This window comes from Camellia sinensis, chromosome 7 (genome assembly GCF_055761805.1).
Source record: "Camellia sinensis isolate YWXY chromosome 7, ASM5576180v1, whole genome shotgun sequence".
Lineage (NCBI taxonomy): Eukaryota > Viridiplantae > Streptophyta > Magnoliopsida > Ericales > Theaceae > Camellia > Camellia sinensis.
The window spans coordinates 158,157,556-158,185,315 of NC_138967.1; the positions used below are offsets into that span (position 1 = coordinate 158,157,556).

At 32.6% G+C, this 27,760-nt stretch overlaps 3 long non-coding RNA genes across 3 annotated transcripts; all 3 read left to right on the forward strand.

Moving 5' to 3' along the window:
• Positions 1 to 2,000: 2,000 nt before the first annotated feature.
• LOC114303085 (uncharacterized) lies at positions 2,001 to 3,714 on the forward strand. Its single transcript, XR_014336310.1, has 2 exons — positions 2,001 to 2,520; positions 3,489 to 3,714. It is a non-coding gene; the product is annotated as an uncharacterized LOC114303085 (long non-coding RNA).
• A 4,947-nt stretch (positions 3,715 to 8,661) lies between these two features.
• On the forward strand, positions 8,662 to 13,014 carry LOC145795397 (uncharacterized). Its single transcript, XR_014336309.1, has 5 exons — positions 8,662 to 9,576; positions 9,737 to 9,957; positions 11,069 to 11,162; positions 12,303 to 12,464; positions 12,581 to 13,014. It is a non-coding gene; the product is annotated as an uncharacterized LOC145795397 (long non-coding RNA).
• A 12,746-nt stretch (positions 13,015 to 25,760) lies between these two features.
• On the forward strand, positions 25,761 to 27,760 carry LOC114273284 (uncharacterized). Its single transcript, XR_014334778.1, has 3 exons — positions 25,761 to 26,487; positions 26,810 to 26,924; positions 27,407 to 27,760. It is a non-coding gene; the product is annotated as an uncharacterized LOC114273284 (long non-coding RNA).

The following is a 27,760-nucleotide window of genomic DNA, read 5'->3' on the forward strand; positions in this document are numbered from 1 at the left end:
ATTCTTTAACTGAATCACACCACTCCTGTCCCCACACACTCAGCTTGACCTTCCCTTCCTTCATTTGTTGTTCTGAGCTAAAGGTTAACACTACTAATCTGCCTCCACACTCCCTTGCAATCACATCCTTCATCCCCCTTTTATACAACTCTGCTCTGAACTCCTTGAAAGCGAAAAAATTGCGCAATGTCACCACTAAGCTTTCATAACCCCACCCATTACCTTCCTCAAATGTCTTGATCACCACCTCCTCCCTTTCACTAGCTCCACCATTAACCAATACTTCGGCATATGATTTCTTTCCTCCCTGAAATTGAATCTGCTGCCCTTGCAGTTGATTTTGTATCCTCTGCCCGCCTTCTTTCATACCTATCCTCCTCCGCTCCCTCGGATCAAAACTTTGGGTCTTTTGAAACTCTGCTTTTTTCACCTGCAAAGCCCTATTATCACACCACAAACCATCTGTCTTCTGTATTGCTACCTCTGCAGCCACCTCGCAATCATATCTCACAAAGCCAAATCTAGATCTTGTTGCTTGTCTCCTTTTCCTTGGGATGAACACATCTTTAACGATTCCAAACTTACTGAAAAGGTTGAACAATCCTTTGGGATCCATTGACTCTGGGATATGATCCACGAAAATGGTGATTAACCCTTGCTCCGATCGATATCCTCGCTGCCAAATCGTGCTCTTTCTCCTTCGTAGTACTGGGTTCCATCCACCTTCTCTCTCTTCCATATTGATCAGTTATAATGACAAAAATTTTAAAATATCACTAATATATATACATTAAGAGACAAAATTATTTCGTTTGAAAAGGTTTAAAAACAATTAAACCAAACAGACTATTCTTTAACTGTCATGAGGTAGTCACAAAGCGTTGGTTTCAAAAAAAAAAAAAAAAAAAAAAACTTTAACAATAAAATTTTTAAACTTAATGATATGACAATCAATTAGAATATTTATGACAATTATTTTTCTCATATCTTCTCTAATTATTATCTAATTATTTTTTTTTACGCATTATTAAATCTAGAAAGTGAACTTGTATACCATTTTTCTTTTGACATTTATTGGTTTTCTATGATTCACTTTTGTTGGTATTGGTACATACTAACTTCATTAATTTAATTCTTTGTTTGCATAGAACATTATGTTATACATCTAAATTATTCTAATAGGCCCGGATAAACCTGCATCATGGATCTCTACGAGCATTTCCAACGCACTAGACATATAATGCTTGTTAGATAAAATGCCTAGTATGACTCACTTTTTTCAACTCCAATGCACTAGGCATGTGATTAGGCATTTTAGCTCAACTCACATTCACTAGCTACATGTAGCTAGCCTTTAAGGCTAGGCAAAATGTATTTAATCATTAGGATTATTTCCCTCCATCTTTGTTGCTGATATAACATTTTATAAAATTAATAGTATTTGGATGAATAGCTAAAATAAAGAGTATGGTTGTAGCAGAAACATGAAACCGTTGATAGGAAAAATAAAATGTATACTTTATAGTAATGTTTAGATAGGTAAAATGCCTATTACCGTTGGAGATATATATGATACAAAAATTATGATACGAAAAGTGAATTTATAATGTGCGTTCTAAAGTTATATTTTACAAACTACTTCAGGTTTTAGTAGTAAGTTACTGTTGTATGCATCATGAATTTCATTTTTTTTTTTTTATACAGTCATTTATTTTTGACCTTGCAAATTGCTCTGTTTTGTGTTGCTGGACTTCTAAATGTGTATTGTAAGACTGTGGTTGTCTAGTCAAACGTAATTCTCCTCATATGAAGTCTCAAACCCCAATGGAAAAAATAAAAATAAAAATATAATAATTGAATTGGGAAATACTTAATTTTATAAAACTTTCTAAGAAATGCACTGACTCAAATTTTCCTTATAACTACATAAATATTCCATCCAATTTAAAGGATTATTTTTTTATTTAAACAGTCTTTTTTTTTTTTTTTCTTTCCATTTTTTTAGACCCATATGCTTGTCCAAATAAATGACACAACGAATTTTTTACTTAGGTACTTATTATAGGTTTTTGAATTGTGAATTGTGAAGGATTGCTACAGAAGATGTGAACATTATGTTCTATTGGGGGGGGGGGGGGGGGGGGGGAGAAAGAGTGTGTCTGATCACGAAAGTGTGTCTTACAGCCATCATGTGAAGAAGTTTTGTAAGGTGGAAAAGGGGACAACATTGAGCGAGTTGGAGGCGATGATCATGCCCGAGGTGGCCCCAAATGGAGAAAACATGCAACTGGAGTTCAACTATAGGATCCCATATTGGCAGTCCAAATACGAAGTGAAGTATGATTTGTTACCAATCGACAATGATAAGACTTTGGCTTTTGTCTTGAATCAACCGAAAAGCTCATCGTCAGAATTTATTTTGCAATTTTATGTGGACTGTAAGGATAGCACGATGGGCAACATAACATCGTCTGTGCAGTAAACTCAAGAATATTTTCCAACTACTCTTTAATTATATGGGTAAGTTATATTGATGTCCTTTTGAATTTTTATAATTTCAGGATCCTCTCTCTTATTGATGTTAATCATGTTAGAAAACTTAACCAAGGGGTTGCTAGCATGTGTGATTAGCACTTTCGCCACTTAGTCTCTCTTAATGAGAGATCTTGGGTTTTACTCTTAGAAATAGAGTTGTGTGGTAAGTCCTAAGTACTTATGAAGAGATGGTGTGCGTTCAACCCTCCAAAGTGTCAAAGAGTTCAACTCTCCAAAATGATGGGACCTTCAATGAGGTGTACCCCAATTTTGTAGATCTCTGTGACCTCGTTAAAGTAAGAGTAGCCATGTGATTGAAGTCAAATAGGGTAGGAAGTAACTACTCAATTAATCAGTTTGTATCTAATCTACAACAAGTCAGGAATTGCATAAAGTGAGGTGTCATGTAGCTGGTGCTTGCTGTGTTGGGTTTTTTTTGGGTTGTTGTTTTTTTTTGGTTTCTCACAAACTTTTGATGGTTGTGCTAACATATGATAGGGCGATTTTCGCGGTGCCAACCTAGTTAGGATTGCGTCGCATTACTTTGATACTTTTTGCACTCACCTTTTCTTTATTGATGTATTCCCATATGTTTGTATGTTGTTTTTCATCAATAAAGTTTTTTTGCTGATAAAAAAAAAACTCTCCAAAGTGTTAAATTTAGTTTAATGTCTAAATAAATCTTTTCAATCTGTTTTACATAATAGAAATATTTTTAGTCTGTTTTACAGAATTAAAATAGGTGAATGATTTAAATTAAAAACAAATCAAAAGGGTTTAAATTGACAAAATACTTAACAGAAATAAGCTTTTTTGTTTTTTGTTTTTTTTTTTATTTTTTTTGTGGTAATTTTCCCTATTTGCTTTTACTCTTTAAATTTTAATGATATTATTGTCCATGCATTATATCACACTAACAATTTTTTATTTATTTATTTTTTTTTTTTACGTAGATGTGAAGATTTTGCTGCAATGAGGACATGTAGATGCATAGCGCAGGAAACTCCAAGAGTTGGACGAATGGTCAAAGTTTGGGACTTGGGAGTGTATTATTTTCATAATTTCAGGTTTGAAATCTCTTAAACGCAACTAATATATTGGGGTTGGTCTGAGATATGAGACTTTGCCTCAAAAAGATACGAAAAACTTCAAATATTCACTAATATTATTTTTGTTCTACTTTTTTTTTTTTTTATCAGCAAAGTAAAAATTTCATGAAAAAAATGAAATTAAAGATATGGAAAGATGTAATGCATCGAGAGAGGTTTAGACATTATAAAATCCTCTTACTACTACTATTTGCACTCATACAACCAACTCCTAAGCCTCACGATTTTTTTATTTTTATAATTTTTTTTTAAATTATACCAAACAACCCCCAAAACAAAAACAAATAGTTAAGAAGCACTTAACTAGAAAAACAAAAAGCAAGAACCCCCAAAGTCCAACCACACTACAATAAAGAAAAGGAGTTTTCTTAAGTGTGCAAGTGCACACCATGTGCCACTTACACAAAAAGTGTAAGTGTAAGGTGTAAGTATAAGTATAAGGTGTAAGTGTAAGGTGTAAGGTGTAAGTGGGTTGCACATAGTGTGCAACCTCAAAAAAGGTGTAAGTGTAAGGTTTAATTTTTTACAAAAGGTGTAAGTGTAAGGTGTAAGTGTAAGGTATAAGGTGTAAGGTGTAAGTTGCACACCATAACCAAACCCTAAAGAAAAACTCAAAAACAGCACTCTTGATTATTTCATATTAACCACAGCTTTAACACCCACTAATCCAAAAACCGAGACGCATGCCTAAAGAACTCCTTGATGTTGAATATGTATCTAGATTTTTATTATATTTGAGTAACAAGTCCTCTAATATAGAACACCTAAAAAAGCAACCCTTTTTTTCTAATATTTTTATTTTTAATTATTTCTTTTTTTCAAAATTATATCAAATTTACTCTTCCTGTCCGTCTTGTGTAAACGAATCTAGAATGCAAGTTTTTTTGAAAAAGTCCAACAAAAATTGAAATATCCAAAATAAACAAACAAACAAATATATATATGGCTTATTTTTGTCTTTTCTGGACTTATTTTGGATTTTTTCAAATTTTCGGTTCATTTTGTCGAGCTAAATCTAAAAGCCTAAAACTTTTTGAAATTTTTTTTTTAAATTTACTAAAAACAAAAATAAGCCAAAAAAAAAGATACCAAATAAATAAATCCCAAACACCCGTTGATAAATGAAATAATCCAATAATTCATTTTATATGTTAACAAATGATTGTTACTATTGCGAAGCCAATCATCACAAGAAGCCAGTCTTCACAAACTCTCTTAATCATGAAATGTTATTTAGTGGTCTTGAGACATTATTAGGTGGTGTTTCAAAAATCTTGTGATTGATGAAGAAGGTAGAATAGAGTCCATGATTGTGTATTGGATCACAAAGACACAACAACGGGCATAACATTAGGTGATTGGCGGAAGCACTGCCAAGTAGTGCGCCTAGGCCACCTAATAAATTTTCCTTCATAACCAATGCTTTATGCAATGCCGAAAAGTTGTCACAAATTGTAAGAATGGTTGCACCTTCAAAAATTTTAAACATTTCTTATATTATACTAGTATTTAATAATATGATTTCAAAATTAGAATATTCCACACCCTATAATCACAGTAGTACGCGCCACCAAATTATAAAATTTGGTACACATAACAAAAATTTTAAAATGATTTTCAAATTAAGTTTTATCTAATATTGATCCCTTATGTTTATTATGTGTGCTATTCGTTATATTTGTTTATTGATTAGAATTATTTATATTATTACATTTGTCTTTATTTGTTGCCATTATTGTTTTCTAATCACATGTTATTTATGTTTTTTTTTTTTTTCTAATACTTTAATTTGCTTTCACCCCTTATTCATTCTTGTTTCTTCAAATTTTTTTTTTTAAAATTAGAATATTGTCACATTTTACATTTTGTTTCCACTCGAGAATGAATCTTGAATCCATCCCAAATTAAATGTCCAATACTCCGGCCACAACAAGAATTTGACATTGAATCCATCCCAAATCAAATGTAGGAGTGAATTTTCCTAAAATGATCAATAATTAAAACGGTAAATTATGTAAATGATCTTTGTAGTTTACATGATGTGTCAATTTGATCTCTATTATCTTACTTTGCTCGATTTTGTACCTTAATCTAACCATTTTTGAGTCATATTGATTCAATAAATGATGGTCGTTAGGTTTGGCGTACTGAAACTGAAATGATGTGTCAATTTGATCCTTATAATTTATACAATGTGTCAATTTAGTCCATGCTGTTTTAATTTGCTCGATTTTTACAGAAATCAAATTGACACATCATGTAAATTACATGGATCCAATTGACACATCGTTTAAGTTTCCGCCCACCAAACCTAACGGTTGTTATTTATTAGACCAATATGATACAATCCGCTAAATTAAGGGGCAAAATCGAGCAAATTAAAACAATAGGGACCAAATTGATATATCGTGTAAACTACATGAACCATTTGCATAATTTACCATAATTAAAATGAAGCTTGTTACTTGGATTGTTTGAGGTAGGGATGGCTCACTACAAAAATTTACACATTTTGCGACCACTTTTGCCGATCAAAAAAATTTTAGTCGCAAAAAAATGACATTTGGCGACCAAATATTAATTAGTCGCGAATGATCATTATTTTTGGCGACCAAATATTATTGGTCGCAGAAGGTTATATTTTGGCGACCAAAAAATATGTTGGTCGCAGAAAGTGGTATACTTTTGCCAACCAACTACAAATTTGGTCGCAGAAGGTCACATATTTTTTGGCGACCAAAAATTTGGTTGCCAAAAATTTATTTTCAGCAACCAAAAAAAAAATAGTCGCCAAATTACTACTTTTAGCGACTAATATTTTAGTCGCCATTGATTGAGATTTGGCGACTAAAACAATTTGTCGGCGAAATAACCTGTTTTTGCGACTAATTTGAGAGTTTGGTCGCCAAAAGTTTGGGGGAAAATTTGAAAGATGGAGGGGGGAAATATATATATATATATATATATTTTTTTTTTCAATTTTTCCTTACGCCCTCACTACCTCAGGCCCCTTTTCTTTAGATTTTGCCCTAATTTCTTGACAGACCCAACAAACAAACCCAACAACACACACGCAGAGACTCTCTCTCTCTCTCTCTCTCTCTCTCTTTACCCTACCATCCGACGATCTACACAGTGAACCCAACACATCCGACGATCTACACAGTGATGAGCGACAATCTACACACTGAACCTCTGACCGACGATCTACACTTCTGAACGGCAATCGATTTGCATTGAACGACGATCGATCTGCAGTGAGGTCTCTTTCTCTCTCTCTCTCTCTAGACGATCGATCGATTTGCATTAAACAGAAGTTAATATTATATATATATATATATGCTCTAATAATTTATATATAAGTGCCAGCAACACCAGCAACCTTTACTATATAAATTAGGATAGATTTCTCCTTTCCCTTCTCATTTTTGCTATGTTTTGGAACTTTAGATGCGTTTGGATTTTGGCTTTGTGAAAAGGAAAGGAATTAATGGGTCTGTGAACAACAAAAACAAATTATTGTACTATATAGTTTGGGTTAGAAATATAAGCAGAAAATTAATTGATTTGTTTTGTTTGGTTGGGTTAGAAATATAAGCAGAAAATTAATGGGTCTGTGAACAACAAAAAAAAAAAATGAATCTCTGTTGTTATTTTTGTTTAGTTAACCATAAAAAATGAATATGATAAGGGCTTGCATAAATACTGATAAGGGGTCTGTCAATTATTTTTTTGTTTAGTTAACTAGAAAATTGATTTGTTTTGTTTAGTTAATGGGTCTGCGAATTATTTTTTTGTTTAGTTAACCATAAAGAATGGGTCTGTTTAATTAACCATAAAATTGATTTGTTTTGTTTTGTTTAATTAATGGGTCTGTTTAGTTAATGGCTTGACTACTGTGTTTCTGTGTAATGTGGAAATGGTTAAAAAAATTAATTTCTTTATTTATGCGTATGCATGTTTGTGCATGTGCTTTGGAAAGGAGTGGAGAACATATATGTATGCTTATTCAAATTTTGTACCTCAGTTTTTTCAATTAGCAAGGCTTTCTTTTAGTGTTTCTTGATGCCATGAGAATGTTACAATTTCTGAATATAAATGTTTGAGCCATGCATGAACTTTTGCTTTTCCCATATTTCTTTGATAACCAATTGGTGCCCTACTAGTACACTTTGAAAGGGAAAATTAATCCTAGTCCTTGCTCGAAGTTCTTGTATTATAATTAAGGGTTAGTTGGATTGTTGAGGGGGGAAATTATTGGCAGAGGCACTTGCTGCGTGCTTTTGACTGAATTTGTAACATTCTTAGTGACCAAGTGCGCAATTGGCAGGTATAAATTAGCTGTTTTTGACTGAATACTCATTTTTAACTATTTGATTGTACTTTTAGATGAACTGCTTATTACATGGGCCTTTTACTTTTTCCTTAATGCAATTGTATCCTTTCAAATTATTATGCTATTCAGTTAATAAGCTACTCATAAAATTTTACAAATATGATTCATGACATCCATTTTATCTTTTGATCTATCAGGAAAACTCATCCATTTTATTATGGTGTATTTATCAATCAAATAGATGTATCAGGAAAATTATTATGCTGTTCAGTTTATTATGCTATTCTTTTGATCTATTCTTTTGATCTATCAGTTTATTATACTATTATCAATCAAAATTATTATGCTATTCTTTTGATCTATCAGGAAAACTCATTCATGACATCCATTTTATCTTTTGATTCATATTTGTACTTTTAAAAGTTTTGTCAATTTTACAAATATTATGTTGTTCAGTTAATAAGCTACTCATAAAATTTTACAAATATGATAAATACACCATAATAAGAGCTGATTGTCTTATCCAGGATGCTAGTCTTTCTCTTCATTCAACTCAATCACTCAATTGGCCTTGTTCTTCTCTATGAGCTTTTCTCTACTCAACTGACATCCTCCCTCTCTTACTCACAGCACTATCACCACCACTACCCTCACCCTTCTCACGGAACTCTCTACAACTAGCCACTTTCTTTTCCTTCACTTCCACCATTGCCTTTCCTCTTCTCTCCCTCGCAACACTTGCCACCACTGCCCTTCCCTACCATTCCCCTTATGGCACAATAATCTTTTTCTTTTCCTTCCTTCCTTCCAATTTTCCTTCATTTTCTTCCATTCCTACTACCCTCCTCATTTTTTCCCCTCACGGCAGCAGCATCACCTCCGTTAACCCTTTTCCTCTTTTCTACCATGCCACACTACCATAAAGATGAGGCACCATTCATCTTTACCCTATCATGTCATACACACCATCCACCCCCCGATACTCACCATTACCAACACCCACAACCAATCCCAATCATTGTCATCAAGAAATCAAGGCCAAAAAGGGGGGAAGAAGGGTTTGTAAAAATAATAAACCATGGTCGATCAGAAGCCGTGGGTTCGACCCAAAGAGAGAGAGAGAGAGAGGCAGTGTTCTCACCCACCCATTCCCTCTTTATCTTTCTCTCCCTCCCGTTCTTCTTCTTCCATACCCAGTGTGCCAAGTTCCCTCTCCCTCCCGTTCTTCTTCTTCATCGCAAGGTAAGTTCTCCCTTTTTCTACCTCTCCCCTTCTCGCTCTTTGATTTCAATTCTTCTTTCCTTTCCCTTACATCCCTTTTGCCTTTTTTTGCCCCACCATTTCCTCCGAATTCTTTTCTCTTTTTGGGGGTTTTCAGAAAGAAAACCTAGAAAAATAAATTGGCAGAGATTGTATTAAGATCACTCTGGTAGTCAATTTGGGTTTACTTCTAAAACGCTCTCCCTTTCAGAAATTTGTATAGGAAGATCAGAACTTACTGGTTCATTTATATACTCTGCAATTGGAACTCATGAATCTGAATGTTTCTGTGAAATTCAAGGCCAGACTGAGAATGGTAAACCTCCAAGGCAGGGGGTATGTATATGCACACTGATTATTTGCAGCCGTTCAGAGTCTTTTTCTTTTAGTCTGTGTTAATTCTTTTGTTTTAAATTGAAGGAATATTTTTGAGTGGCACAAATTAATGAACCAGATTCTCTTAATTAAGTTTAATTTATTGTTAATTCAATTATAGGTGAGAGATAGGTGCAGAAGCGAGTGGGCTCAGTTCCAAGATCGTCTTGCTGATGCAGACAAGGCATACCTTGCACATATTCCCATTTAAGTGAATCAATTTGCAAAAACTGATTCAATTCCACTTTAATCAGTTTGTTCTTGCGATCAGATTGCGCCGCTGCTCATCATCACCACTCGCAAGGTTCCCTCTCTCCCACCCTTGGTTGTTCCCTTCACAAGGTAATTTTGGTCTCTCTCTGTTGTATTTCACATTCGGAGGAAATAGGTTATGCTTTAGGGTTTTTCTCTGTCAATTTTCTTCGAGTTTTGACAATTTTCCTTCAAATTGAATTCTTACAGATCGAAATCACGATCTGCTCTAATGTGGCCCAGTTATGGTGTCTCTTTTTCATTCTCATATATACATATACCTTGAACTGATGATAAAAATCAATGCCCATGTCTACATTACTGCCATCGCTAATTTTACCCACCATTTAACATTTTTTTAGAACAAAAGGACATCGTTCATGATATATATCAACAACTGAAGATACACAAATAAACCAAAATTCTAGAGCATTCATGTTAATCTTTTGTGAAGAAAAAAAACCCAATGTAAATAGCTAAATTTCTGCAGCTGCTTTTCTCTGCTCCCAAAGAATTTTCATATTTTGATTGGGTTAAATATGAATGATATTTGGTGATTGGTGAAGTAGGCTCAGAAATTTTATCTTCGGGAATTGACACATATAGAGATGGGCTGAATTTTTAAAAATAATTCAATTACTTTTAGCTAATTGTAGTGAAGTATTTTATTTATTTATTTAAAAAGAAAGATAATAAGGTCAATTTATCCATTACACATATATAATTGCAATGAAGTATCTATATAATAAGGGATATTAGTGATTTTTCAAGATTTAGGGATGTCAATTGACCGATACTAATGTACGTGGCATAGTGGCATGATCTATGGTTCAATGCAACTGATAAAGTAATGGGTAAAAATAGACAAAATATTTTTTATTTTTTAAAGCAACTTGATGCTTTAGACAAAAAAGTATCAAATTGCTTCTTAATATAAAAATGTCTAATATCACATTATTTTGCACATATCTATCCTATCAATTTATACTATTATTCATGAATTTTCTTCTCTCTTTTTACCAAGTAGCCTTCTCTTCTTATGTCAAGTGTTAATTTCTACTAAGACTATTTACTTGACTTACTAAAAAATACTTTCATCACCTTTTCTATTGCGTACGGGTAATTAATGATACGACAGTCATTGATGGTTAGCTTTAGGGGGATGACAGGAATGTTGAATTGAATGTGTTTGGAATTTTAGGAAATAAGGATTCATTTCAAAATGAAAATTTTATGCTTGGCTGTCGATTCCTGGAAGCAGAGCTACAGGACATGGATCGGGTTCTTTCTGGCCGGTACGCTTGTCTTCCTCTTTTGTTCTTTGTAGTTTGAACTGGTCTTGAAGTTATTGCTATAGAATTTGAAACCTTAACCGAAGATACTTGTAGTGGAACAGACTTTTCTGTATTTCTGAAATATGGATAACCGTATCTAAATTTTGAAAAATGCCTAAAAAAATTATGTTCTAACGGACAATTATGAAAACACATTGTGGTTGAGTCTTAACTTTCTGATATGAATGGCATTGATGTCTTCTATAATTTCTTTCTTGAATTTGATCATGTTGGTTTGAATTATTGTACGTGCTTCGGTTGTCATGACAACATTGTCAAGGCAGTTCAGTAGATAACAGCTGTTTGTGGGGCATAAAAAGGATATGGTCCTGTTCCCGTCAGTTTTTGAAACTGAGTGTATGTTGTATGCACATATTGTCAAATTGCCATGTGGTCTTCAATTAGCTATGTTCAATGTCAGTTGATAATATAGTCAAATTGATAACACGTTGATTGATAAATTTGAAATGCTCTTATGTTTGAAATGGGTCATATTATTACTATGTCATCTCATTGATTAAGGCCACATGTTGAAGCATTCCATATGGATAGTTTGATCAGTGTTATCTAGGGTTCAATTGAGTCTGCACTCATGCAAGGTTTTTACTTATTTGGATGAGCAATATGTACTGAATTTCATTTTAAACATGTTCTCTATCAGGAAACCAAAAATAAATAAATAAATAATTAGAATAAAAACAATTGTCTAAAACAGAAAAACAAGCGTAAAGTTATGAGTTATTGAGATTTTAACATCATAAGCGAATTTTTTTTGCATCTTCATATACATATTTGTTCAAATTATTTGAATATGACCGTCTAAATTATTTGAACTTTGTCCCATATTTGAACTTTGTCCCATTACAATTATATTATAATCCTAACATTATTTACACCGTGCCTTCAGGCACGGGCATACGGTAGTATATATATATATGATTTGGGATTTCTTTAAAGTACTCATTTTTATGACTAAATTTGTTTTATCTTCATCTGGGTACTGTGTAATTATAAGCAATAGTTTAACCCTCTTTTTCTTTTTGTTGATTAATTTTGTTTTTGTTTTTGTTTTTTCTTTTTCTCATCGATTTGATGTAATAGGGAGATTTGGAAAAGGCATAAAAAGAAGGTTTATTTTACAATTGGAGTTTTAGGAAGTGGGTATCTTCTATACAAGCTTTATGATGCTCACAAACGCAGGCTCTCTGACCTGGAGAGAGAACTTGCCCAAGAGAGGGAAAATGATGAACTCATTAAAGCCCAGTTAAGAACAAAAGTCATGCTCTCGTTTTATTTTATTGGGTATTGCTGTGAATTCTGTCTTTAAGTGGAAATGTATTCATTTTCTGATTTATGTGGTTTTCCATTGATATTGATAGCATGCAAGCGCATTTTGGGAACATTCAAAGAATAGCGGATACGGCAACCTTGCCTCATTCGATGCTCTATTTGAGTAGTCGGGTGGCAGAAGAGCTAGACCTTCTGCACTTGACAGAGCAGCTAATTAGAGGGAAGGGTCAATCCAACTCTCTATCGTCTTCTGAGAAACTTGAGCTATGGGAGAAACTCAAAATTTTAATTTTGAATTGTTAATGTGATGCTTTCTTTAAATCTTAGAACTGTTAAGTTACTAGAATTGAGCTTACCTTGTGCTGACCTTTTGTTTTATTGGTTTGTGCAGGTTTCACAAGAATGGTGTTGTCCCTTTGGGCAATGACAATGCTTAGCTTATATATTAGAGTTCAAGTCAACATATTGGGCAGACATTTATATATTGACACAGCACGTGATATTGGAAGTTCTCATCTGCTTGTAAGATCCTACTCTTTTTCTCCTGTTTATTACTGAGAAAACAAACATGTACAACCCAAATTTTCTCATTTATACTTTTTTTGCTATATTAATCTTTCTCAGTTTGAACCACTGATTAATAAGCCTTTCCCTTCTATAGTTTACATATGAAAGTAGTCCTTTAACGGCCAGTTGTTCTTTAAATTACATTCCGCTTGTTCTACGTTGTACGGAGATGAATACATTCAATAGTTATGTGGTCAAAGATCAACATTATCCTAAACTACAATGGAGAAGTTTAACTAATTTAGAAAAGCAAAGAATGCAGAGCTTTCGGGGATTTCCTGCACCTGTTTATTAGCTATTCCAGGGAGGCAGAGACTTAAATTCAGTTTCAAAATTATAGTCTGTTGATTGGGTACATATCTGTTGAATAGAGTAGCATTTTTGAGGTGTTGCCTTAGAATTCGGATGTTATATTCTTCAGAATTCCATCTTTTATCAGTGCTTTTGGTTCCAAGTTACATGCTTGTTTATGTGTTGTATTGTGTTTGGTTTTGCTTGTACCCTTGGTTTTATTTTATTGGTGTACCAAACAGGAGTAAGCAATATTTTGTTTGCTTTTGATTCTGTAACATGACACTCTTTAAAAAATTAATTGGTTGGGGTAGAGAGCTTAAAAGCTCAAGGAAAAGCTGTTTTGCCTTCACTTTGCTTGTAAACTTTGTAGTCCTATCCAATAGTTTACTATAACACATATTGCTATGGTATTCTGTTTTGTTTTTTTTTTTTTGGAAATATTTCTAAGAGATGACTTATCAATGCTCCTGGTGTTATTTACTTGTAAAAATTAGTTAAGATTGATGAAATTTGTTCTTGGAAGCCTTGGATGAAATTAGATAAAACAGAAAACAATAATGTAATAGCATAATTTTATGTTCCTACAATTCTCCCATCTCATCTTTTTGACATTCTTCTGTTGGCCCTGATTGTTTGTAGCTTATCTGAATTCATTCCTTTTTTATTATTGTTTTTACAGGATGAGGCTGATCTAATTAACAGAAATGACCAGCAGCAGTTTCTGGCAAGCGCTGATTTTCTTTCAAATTACGGCATGCCCACTTTGATTTCTAATATGCAGGCAGCAGCATCTGAAGTCCGCAAGGGGTAAGACTTGTAAAATATGGCAAGTGTTCATAAATCATAGTTTATGTTACATCAAAGGATATATCTTATAGATATTTTAAAAGCTATTGTCAAGTCGCCAATTGTCCCAAAAGCTTAAGTTGATTGGAAATAGACCCAATAATGCAATGGTTTTTCCGTTATTTGTATATAACCATTCAATTCTAATTTGTGTCGATGAAGAGAAATGCATGGAAGTGGATTGGAGGGACCCATTCCATCAAACATATCCCTTTTGAATCAATTAACTGAATTGTGAGTACAAAACATTCTTATAGCAACAAAGTAGTTTTAGGAGGTAATGTTATTTTGTTGATTTATTTGATTGATAGCGTACTGTTGATGGAATTGCTCATGGTGTGATCTCTTTGACCGGGAGAATCAGTGACATAAATTTTAAGGCTGCGGAATTTCCTACCTTGAGCAACACTACAGGGCTAGTAAGATTGTATGTTTGATGATACAAGAATTTATAATGTTCAATATTTATAGTGTGTATAGGTGAGTTTCATCCTGAGTTTAATTTTATTTTCCATCCTGTTATTGTTATTGTTGTTAGTTTTTTTCACTGTCAAGGCACGAAAAGGACAAATCACAGCTCATTTATATGACAGTGCTTATTGAATTTTGTTCACAAATAGTATATAATTTTTTATCATCATGCAGGTGGATTCTGTAGTTTACCTTGTTGACGCGTACGACAAAGAGAGATTTGCAGAGGCCAAAAAGGAGCTGGATGCCCTACATAAAAAACAACAACAATGCTAAACAATACTCAACCTTGTTAACACCAGATGTTCTTTTTTTTTGAAATTGATGCTAATTATGTTAAATTTTTTTTGGAATGAATTGTTTTTTATTTTTTGGGGTTTAGAATAGGGTTTTGAGAATTGTTCCTTGTTTTTGGAATCAATGTTGCTGCTGCTGAGTTATGTGTTGAAACTTGGATATAGAAAATTTTATAATAAGACCTGTTTTGATAATGAATCCGTCCTATTTTGATTATGAATTCGCTAAATATTACAGGTGTATTATTTTCCTGCTTTGGCGACCAATTTATTAGTTGCGGCAAATAAATTATTTTTTTTCACGAAAAATGACAATTGCCAACCAAGAGTTTTGGTCGCAAAAAATACATCTATTGCCGACCAAAAATTTTGTTGGTCGTGGAAACTCACTTTTGCCGACCAACAGTTTTGGTCGCGAAAAGTAACAATTGGCGACCAAACTAATTTTGGTCGCACAATGTCACAGTTGGCAACCAAAATTTTTGGTCGCGAACTGTCACAATTGGCGACCAAACTTTTTGGTCCCGAAATGTGTCAATTGGCGACTAAGAAATTTGGTCGGCAAAAGGCGACTTTTCGCGACCAAAGTGTTTTAGCGACAAAATGAATTAGTCGCGGTAATTAAATATTTAGCGACCAAAAAATTAGTCGGCAAATCCAACTTTTGCCGACCAATGAAAATTTTGGTCGCGAATTACTTTTGCCGACCCTCAATTGGCGACCAAACTAGCGACCAAAAAAATTGGTCGCGAATAACTTTTGCCGACCAAAAATAGACTTTTAGCGACCAATTTTTTTGTTGCTAAAAGTGTTAATTGTTGTAGTGGCTATGAGGCAGGTTTGGGACGGGTTTGGGACGGGTTTGTCATTCCCCGCCCCTGTCCCACTTTCAAACCCCACTCCTGTCCCTACCCCTCCCCCCATTTCAGGTGAAAATTTTCAATCCCATCCTCGCCGCCGCGGATATCTAACCACATTTCAAATAGCCAAAAAAATAGAGAACTATTTAAATCCTTAACACATTAAATAATTTCTCTTGTTTTCATATATATAAACATTAAGATTTTTAAGATTGTTATTTATTTATATTTAAACAGAACCACAGACTTTTAGTATTCCTTTTTTATATCTAATTATATTATATATATATATATATATACATATATATATATTATTTATTTATATATATTATTAATTATATTAGGTCAGGTTTGGATTGAAAGAGGCGATCACTGCAAAAAATAAAGGTTTTGGATAACAAAATTTAGGGACAAAATTATTTTTGAACGGACCAAATATTTTTGTTGCGAAAAGTGTCGTCATTATCTTTTTAGGAACGAAAATTGGACATTACTGATTAATTATTTATCATTTTGGGATCAAATTTTTTGTTTCAAAAAATAAACCATTTTGAGACCAAATTATTTTGTCTCTAAAAATCTATTTATTAATGACATTTTCAAAACTTTGTCGCTAAAAGCCTTGTTTTTGACTTTTCGGGACAACTTTTTAGCGATTATCCTCACGACGACGGAAATTGGTCCATAAATGTCATTTGTAACAAAATTTTCACTTTTCTAAAACTCTTATATGTTGTAGTGGATACTCGCCCTGCCCCATCCCTATTGCGGGTGACCAAAATATAATCCATTTCTACCCCACATAAATGTCGGGTTAGATAAAATCCGTCTCATTCGGACAAGTATGGACGAGCCCTGAGGATCGAATTAAAATGGTCATCCCTAATCTGAGGATGGTTAGCAGAGTGGAAAGTAATATCGTCAAAAACATTTTATGCCAAGGAAATTGGTTTCTACAAATTGTCGACATTGTTGATTTCTCAAAATTGAAGATCGAAGTCTTCGTCATCTTATTCAGAAAACTTACACAAATCTGAGTCATTGATAACCGTTGCAAGAACATCTCAATATGAAAGAGAAATTGACAAATGCAAAGAGGAGATCTTGAGATGCTTTGAATGGATTTCGGGTTTAAAGATCAACTTTCAAGAAAGTCGGTTATGCGGAGTTGGATTATCAGAGTTATTCATGAAAGAGGAAGTTCAAGGAACCATCTCTTATATCTATGAACGCTTTTGGGAGAAGACTTAAATCAAAATTATTGGACTTGCCCATATATTACATGTCTTGATTCAGAATTCTTGCAAGTATGACAAACGCTCCTGAGAAAATTTGAAAAATGTTTTTTGAAGGGTGACAATGAAGATGAAGGAAATTACATCATTTTAAGATGGAGCTCTGTGACTAAAATAAATAAATAAATATTGGTGGAGGTTTGGTGTGGAAAGAAATTATGTGTGTAAAAATATAGGATTACCCAGATGGCTGTTTGATTTCATAACTATTCAGATCAATGGAAAATTGTCAAAGGTATGGAAAGCCAATTCTCTCCTTAGATCGCCTCATTTTCGAAATTTTGGAATGTCTTGTTGGGAGGGTTATCAATTAAGGTTGGCTGTGGTTCTTCGACAAAGCTTTGGAATGATGTTTGGGTAGATGGAAAAGTTCATAAGGAGGTATTTCTGAGGTTCTTCTGCCTTGTGGATATACAGATCAAAATCATGGTGAGTGATTTTTCCCAAAATGATCATGCTGTGATTTTTTTTTTTTTTTTTGGATGGCTAGATTTAATTTTACAGAAGTTGTGGGTGCAATAATCATTTCAGCTTTCAGCTCCCAAACCTCAACCTGAAGGACACACCAGCCCCCTCCACTACAAAAAAAAAGCACTTTTGGCGACCAAAACTGCATTTTTCGTCGCTGAAAGTAGTAGAATTGGCGACTAAAATGGAATCCAAAATTGATCACTTTTGCCGACTAAAGGAGTTTAGTCGCCCAATATAAGGGTATTAGCGACTAAAAGGCAGTTTAGTCGCCGAATGTAGGGGTTTTAGCGACTAAAGGTTGTTTAGTAGCCAAAAGTCATCGTTTTTGGCAACTAAAAATGATTTAGTAGCCAAAATTGATGGTTTTGGCGACTAAACGGTAGTTTGGTCGCCGATTATAGGTGTTTTGCCGACTAAAAACAGTTTAGTCGCTGAAAGTGAAGCTTTTTGGCTACAAAAAAAATTTAGTAGCTAAAGGTCAAGAATTGCCGACTAAAATGCAGTTTAGTCGCCCAAAGTAGAGGTTTTGGCGACTAAAATTCAGTTTAGTCGCCAAAAGTGCTATCCTTAGGCGGGATTTAATTCTTTTAGCGACAGAAAACAAATTAGTAGCCAAAAAATGGAGAATTGGCGACTAAAATTCAGATTTAGTCGCCAAAAGTGCTATCCTATTTTTTTAGTAAATAATTTATTTTTTACATAAAATATATTACATAAAAAAAATTATTTATATATATAATTTTGTATTAATACCAGTCAGTATAGTATATAAATAATAAATGTTGCATTAATATTCATGTGAGGTTGTAGTGGCGTAGTGGGGAGAAAGTATTGGTAAAGGTTGACAATGTTGGGATGTTGCGGGTTCGGAACTTGGGACTAGCACAGGCAATTTTTTTTTTTTTTTTTTTTTTCTGAAAAATGGTTTTGGCGACTAAAGTCTGTGGTCGCCGAAAGTATACTTTTTGGCAATGAAAATTTAGTCGGCAAATGTTTAAATAATAATAAAAAAATCAGTATTGGCGACCAAAAGTTTAGTCGCGAAATGTATAATTTCCAAAAAATGGAATTGCATTTGGCGACAAATTCTTTCACCGCTGAAGACCTGTATATTGCCGACTAACAGTTTTTTAGTCGCCAAAGGTATTTGCGACCATGTATTCGCGACAAAACTGGCGACTAAAAGTTTTTGTCAGGGAAAGTGAAAATACGACATTTGGCCACTAAAAAAAGGACTTTTGGCGACTAAAAATTTAGTCGCCAAAAGTGTTTTTTCTTGTAGTGCTCCCTAAAAAAAAAAAAATTCATCATTTTAGAGGGTTTAGAGGATCTGAACTCAATCATGGAATCTTTGGCCTATTAGGAGCCACTAAGTACCTTGGAAGGAATTTACTATCACGTCCTTATGAGGGAGAGCTCAATGGAGGCAAAGCTGTGAGTAGGAGTCTCATTTGGAAGAACATTAGTCTATGTCTGCTGTGGATAGGATTACAAACAAGTTGAGTTGATATCAAGTGGTAGGCTATTTAAATTTGGCTTGAAAACTTAACGAGCTTCCAAACGTACAACTTATTTACGTAACAACTTTTAAAATATGTTAAAACTTGACTTGCTTACATTATGAACCGATCTAGAATGAGATTTTAACAAGTCAAACTCGAGAATATTAAATGGTCAGTTCTTGTTTCCTCAGAAGGTCTTGTGCTATGCTGGTTTGAAAAATTGAAACTTGGAGAAAATTATTTGGGAGGCAATCTTCTATGCAACATTATGGACTTTAGAGAAAGGTTAGAATGACAAAGCATTTATATGGTAGCATTTGGGTAAAAGGCTTACAATTATTCAGTGAATGACATAAAATGGTTACCGTCCTTTTTAAGATGTGTCAAAATTATGCCCTTCAAAATTTTAAAAATATGTCTAAAGCTTAATATATATATATATATATATATAAATCCTCTTTATCCAATGACCCCGTGAATAAAACTAAATAAATAAATAAATAAAAATCATCTAAAGAGCTAACAAAAAAAATCACTTTACATGAGCCTTGTTTAGAGTGAAATTTTGATTTTTGGTTTGTTTTTCATAATGTACAGTTTGTTTAAATTTTGAAAATTTTTACATTGATACAATTCGAACCAATCAAAATATTATATTTAAATTCTTTAAACATTAGAAGATAAGTTACTACTACAATACTATTTTTGTGATAAAAACTGTAGAATGAAACATTTATAGAGCAACTTTCATACTTTTTCTTTATTTATTTTAAATTTTACAAGTTTTTATAAAACATCTTAAAATTTCATTCAAGTCCCTCATTTGCACCAAACCTATAAACCTAATTGTAGCCAATAGTCACTATTCAGATAAGGTTTAGCACCGAACCGAACGCTACTGTTTACGCCATTCGCCTCAATAAAAAAATATTAATAAAACATTTCCTCTCCCAAAGGCCTAAAAAAAATATCTTCCCGAGCTTGTGTGGTTCTTTTTTTCAGAAAATAATTTTCAGAAAATTCTACTTTTTTATTTTCTATATTTTAATGTTTTCAATGATTTTTTAAAATATTTTAAGCAATTTTTTTTTTAAGTTTTAGACACACCTAGCATAAATACACTTAAAAAGTATAATATTTGTAAAAAAAATCTTTAAAAAATACTCTAAATACCAAAAAAACGAAAAAAATACAAAAATTCGATACATTTTTCATATTTTTGTAAATTTATTAATTTTTGAAAATATTTTTCACAAATATTTTACTATTTAGATACATCTAAGTAAGATGCATATAAAAAAGTAAAAAATTTACTTAAAATTTAAAAAATATTCACTAAAAATAACAAAACACGAAAAGCAAAAAACTTAATTTTCAAAAAAGTGAATTCAGAAAACTAAAACCAAACACTTTTCATCTTAAGTTTCTTAAGTGGAAAAATCTGATTGCGCTTCACCTATTCTTTAACATGATATCTAAGTTTTCATATTATTCCTCATGCATTTCCTTTTAATATAAGGGAAATATAAAAAAAATGAGAAGTTGAAAAAATAATTATAAATTCATGAAACTTCAAAGAATTTATGCATTAGATTGTGCAAATGAGTGTTGTACTTTCATGAATTTATAATTATTTTTTATACTTTTCATTATTTTATTTTTTTTGATATTTTTCCTCTAATATATAACCATTTTATATTGATTGACATTTCTTGCATTTCCTACATATTTTGCATATATTAACAACATTTTCAAAACTTATCACTAAAGGTTATTTTGTTTTTATATTTATTTTTGGGATGATATTTTACTCACGACTCTTATGATGACAAAAATTGGTTCCCCAATATTTTTTGCAATAAAATTTTATTTTTGAATCTAAAGCTCTTATATGTTAACATCTAAGAGTCCGACACTAATCATCTATTTACCTGAAATATGTTGAAAATTTTAATTTTATTTAAGAGGCAAAGAAAAATTTAATAAAATAATTTATACAAAAATATAATTAAAAAATAAAAGCAAACTTTAATATGTACATTAAATTATGAATATGATAGGGAAAAAACCATCAAAAATTATTTAATAAATTCATATATCAAGTGTACAATCATGTTAATATGTATCTGGACACATAACAAATTTATAAAAAAAAATACTATATATATATAAAAGCAACAAATCTGAGTAAGACAGAGAAAATCAATGCCTAATGTGTCTCTTGGCTTAAGTGTTTTTTTTTTATTTATTATTTTTATAAAATAAATTAGAAAAAAGAAAAATATCAACAAATAGACAAGTGAAGATTCGCACCGCTAAACTTTCTAATAAGGTACCAAAGTTATAACCAAATAAACTAATGGATAAATAACAAATCAGCAGAGATTTGTAAAAGTAATTTTAGATTAATGAAAAATTTTATAAATTTTAATAATTAAACTTATAAATTTTTTTGGTGAAATAATAGTTATTTTAAAAAGATTTCACTAGTGTGATTTCCCCTAAACTAATTCCATTGGTTAAGTTGCAGTTTTCTTTAAAAACTGTATACATGTACGTCATCACTACATGAACAAAATATTTTCACTATACCATATGACACTTTTTCAAAATAACATTTTTGCATTAAATTATGTAATTTTTTCCCAAAATTATGGGAGGCCAAGGGAAAATAGAATTGATTATAACATAAGAGAATAAGTTTTATCCACAATTGGATGAACTATAGCATAAGATTGAGTCATATTTTATTATTTGACTGTAAATTTTATTATTCAGATTATATTCCAATGGCTATTATCACAACAGGAAAAAAGGGATTAGGCGGCATGGTTTTAACAATGTATTTTCAAACGTCACTTTTTTTAATTTTTAACGACGTTTTATAAAACGTCGCATATTTATTTAACAAAACGACACCATTTTATAATAGGAGGCGTTTTTAATGCGTTGTGCCTCATGCGCTTGGTCTCCCCCTCTTTTCAAACCCTAATTTTGAATCTGAGACTCACCTAAGACCCAAATCTCGAGCGCTCTCTCTCTCTCTCTCTCTCTCTCTCTCTCTCTCTCTTAGAACGATTTCGAAGCTCCACTGCTTGTTCATTCTCAGAGCGAGGTAGTGAGCACCAATGAAGGTGAGCTCCATTGTCTCTCTTTCCCTCTCTAAATCTCTCTGTCTCTCAATCCTCTCGAAACCCTCATCAGAGCAATTCAGAGATTCATTTCAGTGATTTCAGCGCAGAGATTCAGAGATTCAGAACGATTTCATCTCAGTGATTTCATCGCAGAGATTCAGATCGATCTCCGCCATCTGCACCATCATCTACACCATCGTCTACTAAGGTGAGCTCCACCGTTTCTCTTTCTCTCTCTGAAGTTCTTCCTTCTCTCTCTCTCTCTCTCTCTCTCTCTCTCTCTCTGTTTCAGTGATTGATGAGCTGTATGTGCTTTGTTTCAGCAATTATTTTTCACTGATGAGTCGTATATGCTTTGTTTCATTGTCTTTTCTTTGTTTGGTTGCTGAGAAAACTGGGAAAAAAATATGCTCTGTTTCATCGCAGAGATTCTTTCTTTTCATTGTCTTTTCTTTGTTTTTCACTAATGAGTTGTGAGTGAGTGATGGCCGCTTCTTCTTCTTCTTCGGTGCTATCGTCGTTGCCGCCACCGGAGTATCTAGATTTGTATGGGAAGCGAAGAGAGCTTGCTAAGGTTCAGATATTGGAGAGAGAGAGAGAGAGAGATTACTTTTCTTGAGGTTAGCTTTTAATTCAAATTTATTTAGTAATTAATTTTTTTTTTTATTTTTTTTCTTTTTTGTTTTGTTTTGTTTTGTTTTGTTGTTAAATTCATGTAAATATTGTTTTTACTCTTGATTAGGGTTGGATGGTGAATTGGAAATATGAGAAATTTTACCCTAAAAAACTAAAAATAATTAAAAGAAGATGAAAATAATTGAATTAGTGAGAGGGAAAAAATTATGGTGGAAAGTGGAAACCCAATTAGAATTACGATTTGGTTGTTATATTAAAATAAAGAAATTGTTTTTGAATTAATGATATCAATTTGGGGATATTCTTGCTTGATACAACAGTTTCAAAAACCTCATCTTCAACCTGCTTCCCAGTGCTGTAAAGAGTACATGATTGGTCTTGCAATTGTGTTGTATATCATGCAGTTGATCTTTTTTTCCCTCCTTTTTATGCCAGACAAATTCATCCATACAATTTAAATATCTTGATTTTTTTTTTTTTTTGAAAAGGTTACATTTTATCTTAAGAATTATTGATGTTCAGTTACTAAACCTAAACTTGATTGGACTTCACAATTTGGTAGGGTTGCTGATTTCGTGGTGGCAAATTCAAATCCTTTTAGAAGTCAAAAGAAATCTGAATTCTGAATCCTATGTATGATGTTGCATTGCTGATTGAAACTTTAGGAAAATAAAATTCATGGAAGCAAACTGAACTAGTTGTCTTTGTCTAATTACTCTTATCTCAACTTGAATTTTTATTCTTGAAACTGGCTTCTCTTCAGATAACACAACTAGGTTGCTCACCAACTTGATGTGATGCTACAGATGATTGGGCTTGTTCTATGGTGCCCCAACCTAGTTGGGATCATTTTGCTCACTATGATGCTAGTGCATCCATCTTCTTTATTGATGTATTTTGTTTCTCTTTTGCATCAATAAAATTCCTTTTTTGCTGATCAAAAAAAAAAAAAAAAAAAAAAGATAACACAACAGCACATCATGACTTTTAATTCCTGGTTTTAAATTTTTATCTTTAGGACATCACATCTTGCACCTGCAGTGGACTTATCTGTTGGTTTGCCATTATGCTGGTGATGTAAGTTTCTATTCTTGTGTTATTATATGTATTTATTTAATAGTTCATTCAGCTTCAAAATATACACTTTTGAAACAAAAAACATTAACCAACACTTCAATTTATTTTTCAGGTCACCTATCAAACTGAATTTTTTCTGGACAAAAACAAAGATTATGTCATTGCTGAACATCAAGCACTCTTGAGTGCTTCCAAATGTTCCTTTGTGTCGGGTTTGTTTCCCCTTGCATCCGAGGAGTCCTCTAAACAATCAAAGTTCTCTTCAATAGCTTCACAGTTCAAGGTCTGATTATTCTCTCTCTTTCTCTCTCTCTCTCTCTCTCTCTCAAATTATCTACTTCTTTTGTACAATAGCTTGACTTACGAAATTCCTGTTGTACTTTTTACAGCAACAATTGCAACAATTGCTTGAAACTCTGAGTTCAACTGAGCCTCCTTATATTCGCTGTGTGAAGCCCAATAATCTTCTTAAGCCAGCTATTTTTAAGAATAGTAATGTCCTACAACAACTGCGTTGTGGGGTAAGGAAGGGTGGCTTTTACATGGTGTTGGAAACGAAGTTGGCTGCCTTCTTTTTTCGTCCTTCTCATAACTCTTGTTGATAATGCTCGAGTCAGGGTATTATATAAATCTTTGTTATTATTTTTGTTCCTTGTCATTTTTTTGGTTAATTAAAGTTTGGCAAATAATTTTCATATTTTTTGGGTTTATTTATTTAATTTTCCCCTCTCTATTTGCTAGTGTATTTAGCTGGGTTCTTTTAGTATAATTTTATTTGATGAATTTTTATTGTTGGATGTGAACTTTGTTAAAAAAATTATGTATTCATTTCCAATCAAGAATTTTTTTTTTACTACCCACACAATCAGCTGCCTTAAGACTTATTTTTTATGGAACATTGGTTTTTGTAACCTTACTGGAACTGCATGGACTGATTTTTTTAAATTGTTTGATAGGACTTTCCTGCTAATTAAGTATAAGCACATGAAGTTTGTTAAAATTGTGTATTTTGCTGCTTGATTACTGTTGGAACGCTAGCTTGTTGACAATGGCCAAATTTTTAAATTGAAATTGAAACCAAGTTGAAAATTTAGTAGTACAAAATTTTCATTTTGTAATGAAATGTTTCACAACTCTCTCTCTCTCTCTCTCTCTCTCTCTCGCAGATGATACTACCTGGTAATGGGTTACTCTTAAGTCAATAACTTCCTACTATTATTGCCCAAATAGAAAACGAACAAAAAGAAAAACATCATAATGTGAACACAAATCCTGTAACATATTTTATAACGTAATGTCAACAAAATGCTTTTAGCTAATGTGAACACAAATCTATTACCTTATTTTATAACATAATACCCATCGGTGGACACAAATCCTGTAACATATTTTGTCACATAATACCCAATTTTTCCCCCTTTGTATTTTGAGTATTTTTTAATGAAGTTAATATTTTGTCCCCTTCAAAATCTATGTAATTTTACTTTGGCCCCTTCAAAATCTAAATAATTTTGCCTTGGTCCCTTCTTCGTATTTTGTACACTGTTTACATATTGTGAAAATGCTCATATACTGGACATTTTTTTTCTTAGTAGCTGTGATTTGTTTTGCTAGTATGCAATGCACACTTTTGGTGATAGGAGTTAACCTATTAAGTACTGTTATACTATCTCTTTGCCATTGGATACACCCTCTCTATATATAGTGTTGGTAAGAATAATTAGTTTATTGTCCTTTAACCTTGTGGTGATATATGACTAGCCAGTCATGATAGCCTTTTTTTTTACTATATTTTTTCCCTCTATTTTGCCTTCTACAATGACCACCATATTTTTTCTATACATCATGCAGTGGCATTTCTTGTGAAGTGCAATTTGTAGATTCTAATATTTGTTTGGTTGGGGCTATGACTGAAAAAGATGATTTTTGATTTTGTTAATGCAGTTGTGGATTATATTTCTATATTTTTGCATATAGTGAACTCTGCTTGACATGGTAGCCAAAATATTTGGAATGGAACCCTTGGATATTGTTAACAGGATATCGTTTTTACTATTATGTGCAGTTTTCTTTATGATAAGGTTAATTTGTTAATGTAAATTGATTTTCACTTCCCTCAAATTGGCAGGAAAGACTGGAGGATACTGAAAGGGACCAACGTGAATATACATTGGACGATGAGGATAGGAAGGTTCAAGATGTAATTCTTAAACCGAACCTCTCAAAAAATGACACTATGTGGTTGAAGAAAACTCTTTCTTGTTCCTACATAAACTTGCCTTTTAATGAGGCACACCAAAAAGAAAATGAAAAGCTTTAGTTAGAACTACAACGTTCACTAGCCTATTTCGATGTGGGTGAGTGTGAAGTAATTTAACATCTGCTTGATGTCACAGAGGCTGTTGTTGTAAATTCTGTATCTGAGAAGAGTTCACCCATGAGAAATTCCAAAAAGGTGGAGCAGAATTATTCAGATGTTAATAGTGAAAAGGAGCATTCATATGATGAAAGCTATACTAAGCAAAGTGAGACTCACTCAACTTCAAGGTTTGTTTTCTCTCTCTCTCTCTCTCTCTTTTTTTTTTTTTTTTGTTTTGTTTTTGTTTTTGTTTTTGTTTGTTTGTTTTTTGTTGTCGTTGTTGTTGTTATTGTAGAAGAGAGTGAAATCATTCCTTAAAATGCAGTTTGTGTTGGTGTCAAATGGCCTATATTGCCTCATTAATTTGAAATACGTGCTTATCAGAAAACAATTAATTTGTTTACTCTGTCATGTAATTCATTGAATCATCAACAAATTTTAACTAGTAGATTGCTTGAATTCATAACTCAGTTGCCTGATACGAGAATTTTTTGTCTAAATTCTTTGCAGAAACACTTCCTCAGTATCATTCGGATGTGATCTGATTTGCTGTCTACCAGAGGTTCAAATTGGGATGATGAATGGCATTCAAATTTGCTCGGCTGTTGTTCTAAACCTATTTTGTGTATGTTATATGATTATATCACAGCACTTGTTATTCAATTGCATGATGCCAGAACAACAACCTATTTTGTCTATATTCTAAATGAACACGTGTTGATTGGCTTATCAGATATAAATTTAAAGTTAGTTTCGTTTTCTATGTTCTACCTTTCTAGAGCAAAGAGGTAGTCTTGTGGAGTAACTTCTATCTGTCTTTCTCTTTCCTCTACATAGACTGATAATTAGGACATAGGATGTAAAGGAGATTTCTACTTATTTGTGTTTTCTTTTCCTTTTTGAGTCAATTCTTTATTAGTCTGGTACCCTTTGCAAATTACAAATTATAAGATGCAAAGATTCTTTATTGGTCAGATTCAATATGTGTAGAGGTAGTTATTGTGTTAGATGTGTCTTTTCAGTTGAACTTTTTTAATTAGCTCATTGTTGAGGTCTGAGGTCTTGAAAGTATATAACTCATTGATTTTTTCCTTGTGCTGATTACAGGACAACTTGCTCAGGAAGTTTACGAGAACATTAGGAGAGAAGCTTCTTGTCTGAGAATTCAGAGAGATTTTCGTATGCATCTTGCTAGGAAAGCTTATAAAGAATTGTGCTCCTCTGTTGTTTCTATTCAGACAGGCATGCGTGGAATGGTTGCACGTGATGAGCTTCGCTTCAGAAGGCAAATTGCTTTTTATGGAAAGCTTTCATTGTGGTATACTCTTAGACAACTTGACTACATGAATTGTGCATTTGGATGTATTAGTAGTAACTCCAACAATTTCTTTTACACTAGCTTCTATTCAATTGAGTTCTTTAAAATTACCATATTATAACCTTTTATAATATTGTTTTTCT